This window comes from Panthera leo, chromosome B4 (assembly GCF_018350215.1).
Source record: "Panthera leo isolate Ple1 chromosome B4, P.leo_Ple1_pat1.1, whole genome shotgun sequence".
In the NCBI taxonomy this organism is placed as follows: domain Eukaryota; kingdom Metazoa; phylum Chordata; class Mammalia; order Carnivora; family Felidae; genus Panthera; species Panthera leo.
In genome coordinates, this window is record NC_056685.1 from 126,763,576 (window position 1) to 126,779,547 (window position 15,972).

The following is a 15,972-nucleotide window of genomic DNA, read 5'->3' on the forward strand; positions in this document are numbered from 1 at the left end:
CATCTGGGAACTTTAAATATGAGTTATGTGATGCCATTTTCTATGTAGAAAAAAAAATCATTAAGCATCTGGAAATTTTCAAGCACCAAAGTGCAAATGTTTTTGTATTTTCTTGGGCACAAATGGAATTTTAAATTCCCTTCCAGCAGCAAAAATCTATTTATCTTCTTGGTTAAAGGACGTTTCTGAAATGGTCTACTTTGAGGGAGATCCAGGAACTCAAAACTGCACATAGAAAAACATTTTTCCTCTAGAAATTTTATGAGTGAATGAAATTACTGGGCTATAAAAGGATAGACTGTATGTAACTTTCAGTTGAATTGTTTGTTAGGATGATAATTTATGGACAGGGGAGGGAAGGAACCTTGTCAAGCAAGGAGATGAGTCCTAAAAGGTTAAGTAATTTGGCTGACAAGTAAGGGCAGGATAAATTGCCCTAAAAGAAGGAATCCAAGATGACTTATATACCCTGCCAACTAGTTACCTATTTTTTTGGTTCTAAGGATTTGTTTCTTTCCAAGATTCAAAACCTCATTAAATTACTATACCAATGAACAGACAGAATAACACTTCTAAATTAGATGGCCCTACCATAGCAACATTTTTCTAGATATGTCCCCTGAGGCAGGGAAATAAAAGCAAAAATAAACTATTGGGACTACTTCAAAATAAAAAGCTTTTACACTGTTAAGGAAATAATCAACAAAACTAAAGGCAACTTATAGAATAGGAGAAGATATTTGCAAGTGATATATGTGATAAAGGGTTAATATCCAAAATATATAAAGAACATACACAACTCAACACCCCAAAACTTTACAAGAATCTAATTAAAAAATGGGCAGAAGACATGAATAGACATTTCTCCAAGGAAGACATCCAGATGCCCAACCAGACACATGAAAAGATGCTCATTACTGATCATCAGGGAAATGCAAATCAAAACCACAATGAGGGGTGCCTGGGTGGCTCAGTCAGTTGAATGACTGACTTCGGCTCAGGTCACGATCTCACTGTTTGTGAGTTCGAGCCCCGCGTCGGGCTCTGTACTGACAGCTCAGAGCCCGGAGCCTGCTTCGAATTCTGTGTTCTCCCTCTCTCTCTGCCCCTCCCCCACTCATGCTCTGTCTCTTTCTGTCTCAGAAATAAATAAACATTAAAAAAATTAAAAAAAAAACACCACAATGAGATATCACCCCACACCTGTCAGTATGGCTAAAATCAACAACACAAGAAACAACAAGTGTTGGCAAAGGATATGGAGAAAAAGGAACACTTGTGCACTGCTGGTAGGGATGCAAACTGGTACAGCCAGTTTCTTCCATACTGTGGAAAAACAGTATGGAAGATCCTCAGAAAGTTAAAAATAGAATTACCGTATGATCTAGTAATTGCTCTACTAGATATTTACCCAAAAAATACAAAAACACTAATGCAAAGAGATACATGCACTCCTATGTTTATAACAGCATTACTTATAACAGCTAAAGTATCCACTGATAGATGAATGGATAAAGAAGATGTGGTGTACACACACACACACACACACTCACAATGGAATATCATTCAGCCATAAATAAGAATGAAATCTTGCCAGTTACAACAACATGAATGGAGCTAGAGAGTATAATGTTAAGGGAAATAAGTCAGTCAGAGAAAGATGAATACCAGATGATTCCAGTCATATGTGGAATTTAAGAAACAAAACAAATGAGCAAAGGAAAAAAGATTATATATATTATATAATATATATGTCATATGTACATGACAAACTAAGAAAAAGTCTCTTGACTAAAGAGAACAGATTGTTACCAGAAGGGAAGTGGGTGGGGGGATGGGTGAAATAGGTGATAGGGATTAACGAGTGCACTTGTTGTGATGAGCACTGGGTGACGTGTAGAACTGTTGAATCACTATTTATACACCTCAAACTAATATAACACTGTATGTCAACTAACTGGAATTAAAGTTAAAACTTAATAAATAAAAACACAAATATATTAGATGACCTTTGCCTAAGCCATTCTGATGACCAGAAATAAGAAAACTCCAGGACAACTTAGAAAATTCCTGAGACAGGTTGGCTTACCATAAGTATTCACAGAGGGGACCTTTGACAGACTTTGGAAAAATCAGTTAAATGAGTGATAAATGAATTAAATGTAGCCTTTAAAACAAGGGAAAGGTTGAAAAATTAAGCCAATTGGTTTAAAGAAGCCTAGGCTGTCAGAATATTCCAACTTAATGGTTAAGACAAAATGAGTGTAAGGAGTCTAAACCAACAGGTATTGAATATGGGCAGAACTGGGGACTAATTTCAAGGGATTCAGCCAACACATCTGATTTTACCAAGATCTCTAATGACAAGGCCTTGAAAATTTACTTAGTCTTCCCCAAACTCTATACTTAACACAAACAGGTTAAACAATTCGGGCAAGTGGGAGTGTCCTTTGCTCTGGCAAGATGTAGGTCACTGATGTGGTTTAAGACCTGGCCCCAAAGCACAGAGATCACAGCAATTCCTTACTCCTACATCCGCACTAGTTCAGAGATAAGCTAGAATTTTCTGCCACTGAGCTGGGTTCCTCACTGAAATGAAGGCATAAGTAAGTCCAGACAATTGAGCGACCATCTTAATACAATATTGCTGAATGATGCAAAACTAAGTTTATCCTCCAAACAAGCTCTCTTTTCTTTCTTAGGCCTATTCATAGTCTTCTGGGGGAGGCATGAGTGACAGGAAAACAAACACAAAACAGAAAAACCTAGGCAGACAGTAAGGACTCAGGCTATGTGACAGCTGACTGTCCAAGGTGTTCTACCAGATCCGGGGCATCTCCATTAAGAGGGTAATCCCTGTTGGGAGATGTTGTGCTGGCAGAGAAGTTTGTTCATGATTCTTACCTCAAGTGGAGGAAGCGTCCAACGCTGGGGAGCACCTTTGATTCCTTCTGCCTTTGAAGCTATGTGTTCTCCACTTGAGCCTTGAACTCAGCTGCTGAAAAGACAAGATAATTAAGTCTGAATCATCTAGTGGTGGATTTTTTAAAATGCCTCTTTCAAAATGTAATGTATAATTGCTACACTTCAATTGCCCAATAACATGAATGAACACTACAGCCTCTACCTAGATGAGTAGACAATGCCACCCATGCAATGATTACCCCCTGCCAACACACACACACACACACACACACACACACACACACACACACACGAAATTATTACGACTACATTACCAGAATGATTAAGTTGAGACTTCCAGGATACTGGAAAAGGTGTCAAATTGTTTTGAATTGGAAGAGGAAGAATTTTCCTCTCTGGGAAAATAAGCCAGTTTCTCCTGGTCAGGGTCCCTGCAGTGGGTGGCCCCTCACTGCTCACAATACCTTTTGGACTTTTGGTGGATCAGATTCAGTCTGAGAGCATGAGGCTTGGTAACCGGGCTGATCTAGTTACCACCTTTATCTTGCAGGGTAGGAGCACAGATGATATCTCTAAGTGTCTGTTCCTTTTCAGGTTGTTAGTGCCTTCCGCTCCCAGCATTCCTTTGAGGTAGGTTGGGTGGGTGCAGCCACCACCATGTGACTTCACATCTGTAGGTTCTAAACCTCGTCTGTACTCCCATCCCCCATATTTTACTCATTACATTTTACATGGCCAGGGAATCTGCTTGTATAAAGTGTCTAACATCTTACTTACAGTTTTCAGGGTAAGATACAGTGACCAAACTGCCGTCGTTCCCCAGGATGCAGGGTTTTCCGTACGAAAACCAGGGCAGTCCTGGGAAAACCGAGGAGATTGGGAACCCTAATAAGAACAGTCACGTTTCCAGGTTTCTCATCTAGTGTGCCTCCAGTTACATTTGCCTTTTTAACTTGCGTTTCCTTAGGGACAAAATGGCAGTAAGAATAGTATCTACCTTGATAGGTTCTGGTGAAAAAAAGTGCTGTCAGCCATCAGTCTGTTTGGGCTGCTACAGTGTATGAACAGAAATGTATTGCTCACAGTTCTGGAGGCTGGGAAGTCCAAGATTAAGGAGCCAGCACGATCACATCTTCCTGGTTCACAGCCAGCACCTTCTGCCAATGTCCTCACGCAGTGGAAGGAGGCGGGGATCTCTCTGGAGCCTCTTTTATGAGGCATTAATCCCATTCATCGGGGTTCCACCTTCATGACTTGAGCACCTCACAAAATCTCCACCTACAGATACTATCACCTTTGGGGACTAGCATTTCAACATATGAACTTTGGAGGGACACAAACATTCAGACCATAGCAATAAGCCGTAAGAATTTGCTCTTAAAATGGTAAAGTGCTGTAAAATTTTATTTATTAGTATGTGGCCTTATCAATGGCGATACAAGCCTGAAGACATTTTCCTCATAGAATCTTTTATTGTGTGTCATCACAGATTCCATGCATTAAATTCACAAATATTGGGCACCTACGGTGTGCAAAGACCTCTTCAGTAAAAAAGACAGAATCTCTGTCCATGTGCAGTTTATTAGATGAAGACACAAAATACATAAGTAAACAAAATAAATAAAAATGTATACATTGTGACATGTGCTATGAAGGAAATAGGGAATGTGGTTGTCTTGTAATTGGTAGGGTGATGTCACTGGTGGAGGCATGTTTACTCTGCAAGATGGTCCAGGAGGGCTTCTCTGAGGAGGTATATTTGAGCTGAGATCTAAGCACAAGAAGCCAGGTGGGCAAAGCACAGAAGGGAATGGGTGGAGGGAACAGCAAAGGTGGGCTGTGCATCTGTGACGTAGGAAGGGCAGAAATACTGGACATCTGAACAGCGGTGTCACGTGGGGAGTTGGAGTTCCGGGCAAGGTCTGCTGGAAATAACGAATTTCTAAGTCATCATCCTAGAGGCGAAGTGAAAGCCACAGAAGTGGACAGGTGCATGTGAGAGGCGGTTTCCCGTGGTGCATGTGCTACTGGAGGGATGTGGGATCATCTCAGGAGCTGGAAACTTAAACACTTGAAATTTTATTGTGATTGTTTTTAGCATATGAGGAAAAAGAACACAAAAGTAGACATGGGAGAAGAGGAGTGACATCACACATCACATGGAAAACGATTCATATTTCTGTCCTTTCCTCAGAATCTTCCCTGGGTGTCAGTGCCTGTTTCTCCTCTTTCTCTCTCTCTTCCCTCACGGTCCCAGGTTTCCTCCCATCTCTCCTGCCCAGAGCGGCTGCCTGCCTTCACCTTCATCCCCTGCTGCCCCATTCTTTTTCTGTCGCAAAGATCCCCAATCCACTCAGCCTCCTATGTGCCTCTCCTGTCCATTAACCAGCTGCACAGGATCTGCTAGACTTACAGGAAAGCTGAACGTTGTAAAACAGCAGTACTTTTCCTGACGCAAGTATTAATTTTTCCTTTTGTCCTAGAAGATCTGAAACTCTTGGTGGAAACCTGAGTCACTGTTGTGTATTCTGGGGCATCTGGTGCAGGATTTGAGGAGAGTTTTCTGGAAGGGTGGCCTGGAGAAAGTGAACCAGGGGTCTCTGTCCTGCAGTGCTCCAGGGCTCTCGCCTCACAGGGACCTGCCCTGCCCACCCCACCCGGCACCCCGGACAATTTACTCCACTTGTCTGGGTCTCCACCATCCTCTGTACAAGTGGAGACCATGCTTACACTTCAGAGTCGCTGAGGCAATTAAGCTGATTGAGCTAGCACATAGTTTTTCATACAGTGTTAATAAGATGCGTCACTACTATATTTTCTCTTTTTTATTTTAAATTAATAATTTGAAAGATATTTTAAACAACTTTTGAGAAACATACAAAGTTGGGGTGCCTGGCTGCCTCAGTCAGTAGAACGTGAGACTCTTGATCTTGGGGTTGTGAGTTCAAACCTCACATTAGGTGTGGAGCCTACTTTAAAAAAAAATACAAAGTTTAGTTTCTATGGTATTTATTTTTTACATTTACTCTCTATTTGGAAATGAGTATGTTTTCCGTTTATATAGCTTCCCCTTTTAAACAAATGTACATATAGTTTAAGAAGTGGGTTGATTTATGGGGAAAACGAAATAATGGTGCAACTCAGGTGGGACATGGAATAATGCTAGAAAAGGAGGCTCTAATAATTCGAGTTTAGGAAACAAAGATGGAAGAAGAGAGTGCAGCTAGTGTGTTTTATTTTATTTGGAAGGGACCTGGGAAGTCAGCTCAGTTAGCCTCCTTTCTGCTAAAGGAGTTGCTTTAGGGTAAATTTGCTGAATTTGTCATCATGACAAAGCCAGTAGCACTGTGCCCAGTTTCATTATTTATTTTAGTTTTTCAGATTTAACTGAAAATTTGCTGGGAAATCCTGATTGTCCAGCCTACCCACGATGGCAATCTAGAAGGCAAGATTAATTATTTCACTTACTAATGGCTGACTGCTGTTAGTCTCTACAGATCAAGGGATGCTTTTAATTAAAACTCCAAAGAAACATTATAATTAACTAGGTAGAATAATTGTTCATTAAAGAAAGAGGTCAAGATGTTAGTGTTCCTTAACAGTGTTAAGGAACTGAGCATCCTGCTTCTTAGAATGTCCAGGCTACTCCCATATAGAAAAAAGCTATCTGAATACCAGACTTCATTTGAGCTTGGAAGACAAATCATATTATTCTTGCAGGAGAGAAAAGTGAGAGGGGTAGGGATCATCTGTATATGGGGTTGGGGGGGGGGATGTGCCAACATTTTGTATTGGTGAAATCTGGTTAAAAGGACACCCTGAAGAAGGAATAGGAGGTAGGAAAAAATAAGAGCTAACATCTATTTTTTGTTATGCTCTGGGCACCAACCATATATTACCTCATTAAATCCCCACCAAGACTGTATGAGGTACTAATATTATCTAAATTTTATAGATGAGGAAACTAAGAGGTTAAGTATATGCCTAAGCTTAGGTGTCACAGTTAAGGCCGTAGAGCCAGGACTCAGGACCCAGTTGTCCTACCTCCCGGAGTCTGTTCTCTTAACCACTATGCCAAACTGCTTCTTCAGGAAATGGTTAAAGGGCAGCCCACAGCCCAGGGGATGTGGAAGGTGAGGAGAGAGAAGGATGCTGTTGCTAGGTAATACATCTGCTTTTCCAAGTTGCTAACTGAATCTGTGACAGTGACACAGATACGTGTGTTTGTTTGAAGTTGCTAGCCTATTACTGACCAGAGGAAGCTGTCTGGAATTTGTGTGGCTCTCAAGAGAGATCAGTGACCCTACAGTTCACCCTGGAAGGGCTGAGGAGACATCTGGCAGAATCATCTTATCACTTGGAAGCATCTCCCCCTCTCTTCCCAGATCTGTCCCAGGCCACCCTCTCCTGATGCCTGTGGTGACTGATCTACCTAGACCATGGCCCTCCCACCAGTCACATTCTGGAATGGTTTATGGCACTATCTCCCTCCTGGTTTTGAAAAATAAACAAATCCACTTACCCACTTACCTCTACTTATTATCAGTTGTGTGAAAGGGAACTACATTTTATTATTTGCAGTTCAAAGCGAATTTAAATTCATGTTAAATTTGAAATGTACATACATGACCCTTATGAGACATGAGGGATATTGTGGAACCAAGCACTCATGATAGTGTAATACAACTTTGAAATGTCTGAGAACCATCAGTGTGAGCCCACATCACACAGACAAGGGTCTCTCCACCTTAGTGCTATTGACATTTTGGGCCATACAATTCTTTCATGTGGGGGCTGTCCTGTGTGCTGTGGGACATATAACAGCATCCCTGGCCTCTGCCCTGATGTTAGTAGCACCATTTTCTCCTACCTTAGTTGTGACCAAAATATCTCCAGTCTATACCTGTCTAATGTCCTTGGACAACCTTGGTTGAGAATCAAGAAAATAAAGTATATTCAAGTATTCTATCTAGCCCTTGCTATAGAACATGGCTCCTCTTGAGGGCCAGATTCTAATATTCCTAATAATATTATTCCTAATTATCCAATACATATTTGAAAACATTCTCTTGGTGACAGAGGTGACAGATTCAAACAAGACTGAAGTTTACATAGCAAATGGTGAAAATCCTTGGGGCTCCTCCCATCCCTTATCCCTGTCTTCTGTATGCTTCCTTCTAGTTTGCTTTCCAAGAATATTTTTATATTTTTATTTTGTTTCTTTCAACAGATTCCATATATCTTAATTTGGTCCTTGGATAGGGTTTTAATCATTTTAACAGCTTCTGAAGATGCTTTTTCTAGCTTGCATGGTCCGAATTTCATCTCACAACACTTATTTAAGGTCCATTTCAATTTCTTACCAAGCACACCTACCTCAAAGTGCTTCGTACTGTTAAGACAACCCAAAACAACCACAGCAAGATCACATGCTCCAGACCAGTGGTTCCCAAAGTGTAGTTTCACAGCAGCACCACCTGGAAATCATTAGAAATGCAAACTCTCAAGCCCTTCTCCAGACCTACTAAATTAGAAACTGTGCAAATTAAAGCTCAAGATTCTGGAAAATGTATTGGATTTGTAAGTAAACACTCAAACTAAGCCCAATCTGGCATTCTCAGGTAGAGACAGAATGAAGATCATACTTTCCAAACAGATATACCAAGAACTCAGAGATGAGCATGAATATCTTTATACCATTTTAAATTTTGCTTAACCGGGCCTAACAATGGAGGTGGGGACTGGATGTTGTTGAAGATGGATAAAACCTGCCTTGTCCCCTTAAGAAACTCATAACCCAAGACTAGAGAAAGCCTGATATGCAAATAATTGCACTGCAATATGATGGATAACGTTCAAAAGTATGTTCCAAGTGCTCTTGGAGCAAAAGGAAGGAGCAACACACTTTTCTTTGAAGAAGGTATTCCAGGTAGAAGAATCAGCATGTGCAAAATCACAGAGGCATACAAACTTACTTGTGGGAGAGGATGTAAAGTGGGGGGCCAGGGGGGATGTATTTTGGATTAGTGCAGTGTGAATAGGGATCATTGGGAAGATTGAAGAAAGTGGTTTCCAGCTGGACTATGAAGGGTTTTTATCATGCAAAGAAATTTGATTTATATTTGGGAAACTAAAGGAAACTCAACAATAAGAAAAATATAATTAAAAATTGGACAAGACATATATGAAAAGCCCACAGCTGATATCATGCTAAATGGGGAAAAACTGAGAGCTTTCCCCCTGAAATCAGGAATATGACAGGGATGTCCACTCTCACCAGTGTTGTTTAACATAGTGTTGGAAGTCCTAGCCTCAGCAATCGGACAACAAAATGAAATAAAAGGCATCCAGATTGGCAAAGAAGTCAAACTTTAACTTTTTGCAGATGACAAGATACTCTACATGGAAAACCTTAAAGACTTTACCAAAAAGCTGCTAGAACGGACACATAAATTCAGCAAAGTTGCAGGATACAAAATCAATGTACAGAAATTGGTTGCATTTCCATACATCAATAATGAAGCAACAGAAAGAGAAATCAAGAAATCGATCCCATTTACAATTGCACCAAGAACCATAAAATACCTAGGAATAAACCTAACCAAAGATGTAAAAGATCTATATGCTGAAAACTATAGGAAACTTGTGAAAATAAATTGAAGAAGACACAAAGAAATAGAAAAACATTCCATGCTCATGGATTAGAAGAACAAATATTGTTAAAATGTCAATACTACCCAAAACAATCTACATATTCAATGCAATCCCAATCAAAATTGTACCAGCATTCTTCTCAAAGCTAGAAAAAACAATCCTAAAATTTGTATGGAACCACAAAAGACCCTGAACAGCCAAAGTAATATTGAAAAAGAAAACCAAAGTGGGAGGCATCACAATCCCGGACTTTAGCCTCTACTACAAAGCTGTAATCATCAAGACGGTATGGTATTAGCACAAAAACAAACACAGACTAATGGAATAAAATAGAGAACCCAGAAGTGGACCCACGAATGTATGGCTAACTAATATTTGACAAAGCAGGGAAGAATATCCAATGGAAAAAAGACAGGCTCTTTAGCAAATGGTGCTGGGGGAACTGGACAGCAACATGCAGAAAAATGACCCTGGACCACTTTCTTACACCATACACAAAAATAAACTCAAAATGGATGAAAGACCTAAATGTGAGACAAGAAACCATCAAAATCCTAGAGGAGAAAGCAGGCAAAAACTTCTTTGACCTTGGCCACAGCAATTTCTTGCTTAACATATCTCCAAAGGCAAGAGAAATAAAAGCAAAAATGAACCATTGAAACCTTGTCAAGATAGAAAGCTTCTGCACTGCAAAGGAAACAATCAACAAAACTAAAAGGCAACCGATGGAATGGGAGAAGATATTTGCAAATGACATATTAGATAAAGGGTTAGTATCCAAAATCTATAAAGAACTTACCAAACTTAACACCTGAAAAACAAATAATCCAGTGAAGAAATGGGCAGAAGACATGAATAGACACTTTTCCAAAGAAGACATCCAGACAGCCAACAGACACATGAAAAGATGTTCAGTATCACTTATCATAAGGGAAATACAAATCAAAACCACATTGAGATACCACCTCACACCAGAGTGGCTAAAGTTAACAACTCAGAAAACAACAAATGCTGGTGAGGATGTGGAGAAATGGGAACACTCTTGCACTGCTAGTGGGAGTGCAAACTGGTGCACCTGCTCTAGAAAATAGTGTGGGGGTTCCTCAAAAAATTAAAAATAGAACTACCCTATGATCCAGCAATAGCACTACTAGGAATTTATCCAAAGGATAGAGGAGTGCTGATTCATAGGGGCACATGTACCCCAATGTTTATAGCAGTGCTTTCAACAATAGCCAAATTATGGAAAGAGCCCAGATGTCCATCAACTAATGAATGGATAAAGAAGATGTGGTTTATATATACAATGGAATAAGAAAGAATGAGAAAGAATGAAATCCTACTATTTGCAATAATGTGGATGGAACTGGAGGGTATTATGCTAAGTGAAATAAGTCAGAGAAAGACAGGTATCATATGTTTTCACTCATATGTGGAAATTGAGAAACTTAACAGAAGACCATGGGGGAAGGCAAGGGGAAAAAAACAGCTTCAAGCAGAGAGGGAGGGAGGCAAACCATAAGAGACTCTTAAATACAGAGAACAAACTCAGGGTTGATGGAGGGGGGCAGGGGAGAGGGGAAAATGGGTGACGGGCATTGATGAGGGCACTTGTTGGGATGAGCACTGGGTATTGTATGTAAGAGATGAATCATGGGAATCTACCCCCAAAACCAACAGCACACTGTATACACTGTATGTTAGCCAACTTGACAATAAATTACATTTAAAAAAGTGGGCAAGAGAGCTGAAAACACCTCACTGAAGATGTATTGATGGCAAATAAACATACAGAAAGATGCTCAGCATTATCAGGAATTGCAAATTCAAGCAACAAGATACCATCTGTTAAAATGGCTAAAATGAAAAACAACCTGACAATACAAATTAATGCAAGTCTCATTCACTGCTAATGGGAATACAAAGTGGTACAGCCACTTTGGAAAACAGTTTGGCACTTTCCTGCAAAATTAAACCTAGTCTTGCCATATGATCCAGCAATGGTGTTCCTGGGTGTTTATCCAACTGATTTGAAAATTTAGGTCCACATAAAAACTTGCACAAACACAAATATTTATAGAAGTTTTGTTCACAATTGCTCCAAACTAGGAGCAACCAGTTTATCAATAGGTGAATGGATAAACTATAATACAACCATACAGTGGAATGTTATTCAGCATGAAAAAGAAATAAGCTATGAAGCCAAAAAAGACATGGATTAATCTTAAACACATATTGTTAAGTAAAAGAAGCCAGTCATGAAGCCAGAAAATTCTATCCACATTCTGATTCCAATTACATGTCATTCTGGAAAAGGCAAAAGTAAAGTGATGGTAAAGAGACCCGTAATTGCCAGAGGTTTGGTGGCGGGGGGGAGGGGTACGTAAGAGTGGTGGTGAAGTAAGTTGAAGCACAGGGGATGTTTCAGGTTGGTGAAACAAGACATTATGCATTTGTCAAAACTGATAGAACTTTACGGGTCAAAGAGTAAATCTTAATGTATGTAAACTTAAAAAAAAAATCACGTAGGAGATGGAGAGGTCCATGACAGAATGCAGAATGTGAGAAAAGAATCTAAATGTATTATAAATGTATGAAACAACCTTGCTGAATGGGATTGGGGAACAAGATGGTGACCTGGGTCAGTTTGGGAAAGAATGGAGTCTGTAAGACGAAGGGCTACACGCACTGTTGATGAAGCACTGTGCTGCAGTTGACAAGGTTGTTTTTGACAAGGGTATGGGTTAAGAACTGTGAAACTGCTAGATACTGGAAATGAATGATTAAATAAATGGATGGTGGATGGGGTGGAGCTAGATTTGTCACAGTTGGATTGGGAATTTACAGACAAAGCAAAGAAGGTGACCAGAATGATCATGTGGCAATGGATTAGAGTTGGCAACATGAGAATGAACTCATGCTCAGCTTCATACATAGATATAGATGGTTATGTATGGAAAATGTACATATACATATCTCTCAGATGTGTCAGCTGAGAAGGCTTAGAAGCAATAATACCCCAACAGCAATGAGCACACCTAGCACCCAGATACTGGTTTTTTTTTTTTTTTTTTTAAATTTTTTAATGTTTATTTTTGACAGAGAGAGAGAGAGAGAGCGAGCATGAGTAGGGGAGGGGCAAAGAGAGAGAGACACACACACAGAACCTGAAACAGGCTCCAGGCTCCCAGCTGTCAGCACAGAGCCTGACGCGGGGCTTGAACTCACAGACAGTGAGATCGTGACCTGCGCTGAAGTCGGACACTCAACAGACTGAGCCACCCAGGCACCCCCCAGATATTGATTTCTAATACCACTCTTCAGTAAAAGGAACTGGGGCACCGTGGAAAAATGGCTGATTCTAAGGTTGGGGCAGGATATATACAAAATTGTCCTAAAGCATCTTATAGTAACAGAAAATAAGAAAGTGCTCAAAACCAGAAAAAAAAAGAAAATACAGAAGAAGTGAACAAAAATCCACAGTGATATCAAATGGATACAGTAGCCAACTGAAAGATGTCCCAGTGGTCAAAGCTGGAACAATTTGAGCAAAAACAGATAAATGAAGTAGTATTAGATTATAAGCCAAAGAATAAAAGAAATGTAACTCCACACTGATATAAATAAAGGACTGAATAAATAGAAAACAGAACAAATCTCCTGTATAGAGGAAATTCAAATAATTTATGTACATACTCCACTCCTAAGGAGGTAGGGCATAACTCCCACTCTAAGTGTGGGTTGCACATAGTGACTTTCTTCCAAAGGATACAATATAAAAAGGAGAAAAAAGGAGTAACTTTACAGTGGAGAAGCCAAGTGATCTGAGTTAACATCAACAGTGAGAAGTCATATTGACAGTATGCACTGTTGACATGAGAATGGAACCTGGACTTTTGCGGTCTACCTCCCAGGAGCACATTACCTCAGTCTAATCATGAGAAAATATCAGACAAATTGAAGGATGTTCTACAAAATACCTGACAAGTAATTCTTAAAACTGTTAAGGTCATTTAAAAAAAAAGAAAAAAAGGAAGTCTAAGAAACTGTCACAGCCAAGAGAAGCCCAAGGAGACATGATGACTAGGTGTAATGTGGTCTCCTAGGTGGGATCCTGGAACAGAAAAAGGAGATTAGGAAAAAACAGAGAGAATCTGAATAAAGTATAGACTTTGGTTATTACAAATGCATCAACCGGGCATCTGGGTGGCTCAGTTGGTTAAGGTCATGATCTCATGGTTCGTTCATGAGTTTGAGTCCCACATCAAGCTCTCTGCTGTCAGCACAGAGCCTGCTTTGGATCCCCTGTCTCTCTTTTCTCTTTGCCCCTCCCCTGCACACTGTGCTCTCTCTCTCAAAAATAAATAAACATTAAGAGGTTACTAATAGGGAAAATTGAGTATGTGGTATATAAGTCTTCAGAATCATTCCATAAACCTAAAACCATTTTAAATATAACATTAAAAAAAAGGAAGCCTTGTGAGCCAATGTATTCCCACAGAAGACTGACATTATCCCTTTGTAGTATTCTATGAAATGGCTCATTAAAAAAAAAAAGAAATTTACATTTCTGAAGTCTTTGAAAGTTGCAGTAACTGTTGCTTGCAGACATTAAAATGGGATCTGTAAGAGAAAAAAAAATTCTGAAGGAGAGAAATAGTTGACAGATCATTGTCATGGACCTTTGAGGTTTTGGATGATCATCCTCTAGAGTACCTTAAATCTAGGCAGTGCCTTGGAGATGCTCTGGTTCTCTTCCAGGACCCTGCTAAATCCCTGTGATTGGATTACTTCTGCCATGCCGGTGTTTACACCCTACTGGGCAAAGGATTGAGACAAGGATCCCAGGTAGATTAGTTTTCCGTTGTTTTAACAAATGGTCGCAAACGTAGTGGCTTAAAACAAAAGACAGAACCAAAGGTATTCTCTCACTTAACCTTTACAACACGGCTGTCTGATACATTCTTGTTACTATTTTCATTTTTATAGGTAGTAACTTATCCAGGGTTACACAGTACCGAGAGGTGGACTGTGGTAGATGGTCTTTAAAGATGGCCACCATATTAGCCTTGCACTGTTTTCTCCAAGAATGGTATCTCAGAGAGAAACAGACTTCTATCTTTTTTAGGTTACTATTCAGATCTCTGTTAGGGTAGCTGAAGCTGTATCCTAACCAACAAGGTCTCCAAATATAGCCATTTTCCAACTTCTATTATGTCTATCTCTGTAACATCATCCCTGCTCACCCATCGTTTACAATCTTACTGTCATCCCACTAATTGCTTTCTTCTTTCAGTTATCAAAAGAGTCTCCTAACTGAGCTGGTCCCTACATTCAAGACAATTTTGCCTTCTGGGGAACATGGGGCAAAGTTTGAGGACATCTTTTGCTCTACAACTGAGAGGTTTCTAGTAGCATTTGTGGACAGACCAGGGATGCTGCTGAACATCTTACAAGGCACAGAATAGTCCTCCACAACTACGACTTACGAGGCCCCAAATGTCAACAGTGCCAAGGTTGAGGAACTCTGATATAATATATATCCCCCATACTTGACCAGTGATAGATTCACATTTCAGATCTGACCTATGCCCCTTGTGGTGTACACCATTCAGACTCATGGCTTCCTATCATCTTTTGAACGGCCTGTCTACACTTGGCAGAAATTCCAATTATTTTAAGTCTTGCCTTCCCAAGGAAGGAGTTCAGACTCTCAATCTCATTCTCCTTTGTAGCCAGGACTCAGACATGGGACTCGATCTCCCTCAAGCAGATGCATCCCTATGAGCCTTTGATTTAGAAGTGAGCAAAGTGAGGAAACAGGTTCTTTTGGAAACCTGGCATTTTGTTGGTGCAGGAGGCTGCAAAAACATGTGGCATATGAGGGTGGCAGCCATTCCACAGTGGTTCCTGTCAGGGTGACAGTTTCCTCCGGGGCCGGGTGGGGCAGCAGCAGCAATCCCAGTCATGATAGTTTCCTCATCAGGCCAGTTCTGCAGCGTGGTTGAGTTCCATTTCTGGAATTATCCAGGAACCACTTCTTTAGTCCTCCCCCAAATTCCCTGAGCTATCCAGAATCCTTTTAAACATGTTCCTTTTCTTCTTAGCCAAAGCTAGTCTCTATTGCTCAGAAGTAAGCAACGTCTGATAAAGAATCCTCTGCTTAAAACTCTTCATTGACTTCCCAAACATTCTAGAATGTGTCCCAAATCCTTTGCTCAGTTCAAGGCACTTCTTTATCTGAGATGTACACACTGTCCTTCTCTCTGACCACATTGAGCCACCCTGGTCCTGCCACCCTTCCTCAATCTCATATTCCTTGCCAATCAAGAACCCTACTGGCACAACCCTTCTCTATGTACCCCTGTGCCCAGCATTGTTCTGATCTCTATT

The 15,972-nt window shown here is 40.3% G+C and overlaps 1 protein-coding gene across 12 annotated transcripts in view; it reads right to left on the reverse strand.

The window, feature by feature from the left end:
- Positions 1-15,972, reverse strand: part of BPIFC (BPI fold containing family C) — a 53,904-nt gene that overhangs the window by 36,865 nt on the left and 1,067 nt on the right. Inside the window, exons 2-6 of one of the 12 annotated variants that reach the window (XM_042947646.1) lie at positions 14,296-14,397; positions 14,146-14,222; positions 8,302-8,402; positions 4,009-4,228; positions 2,905-2,998 (exon numbers count right to left, since the gene is read on the reverse strand). The gene's annotated coding sequence lies outside the window, so the exon portion shown is untranslated. The other 11 variants (XM_042947643.1, XM_042947640.1, XM_042947642.1 and 8 more) reach the window with 11 other exon arrangements.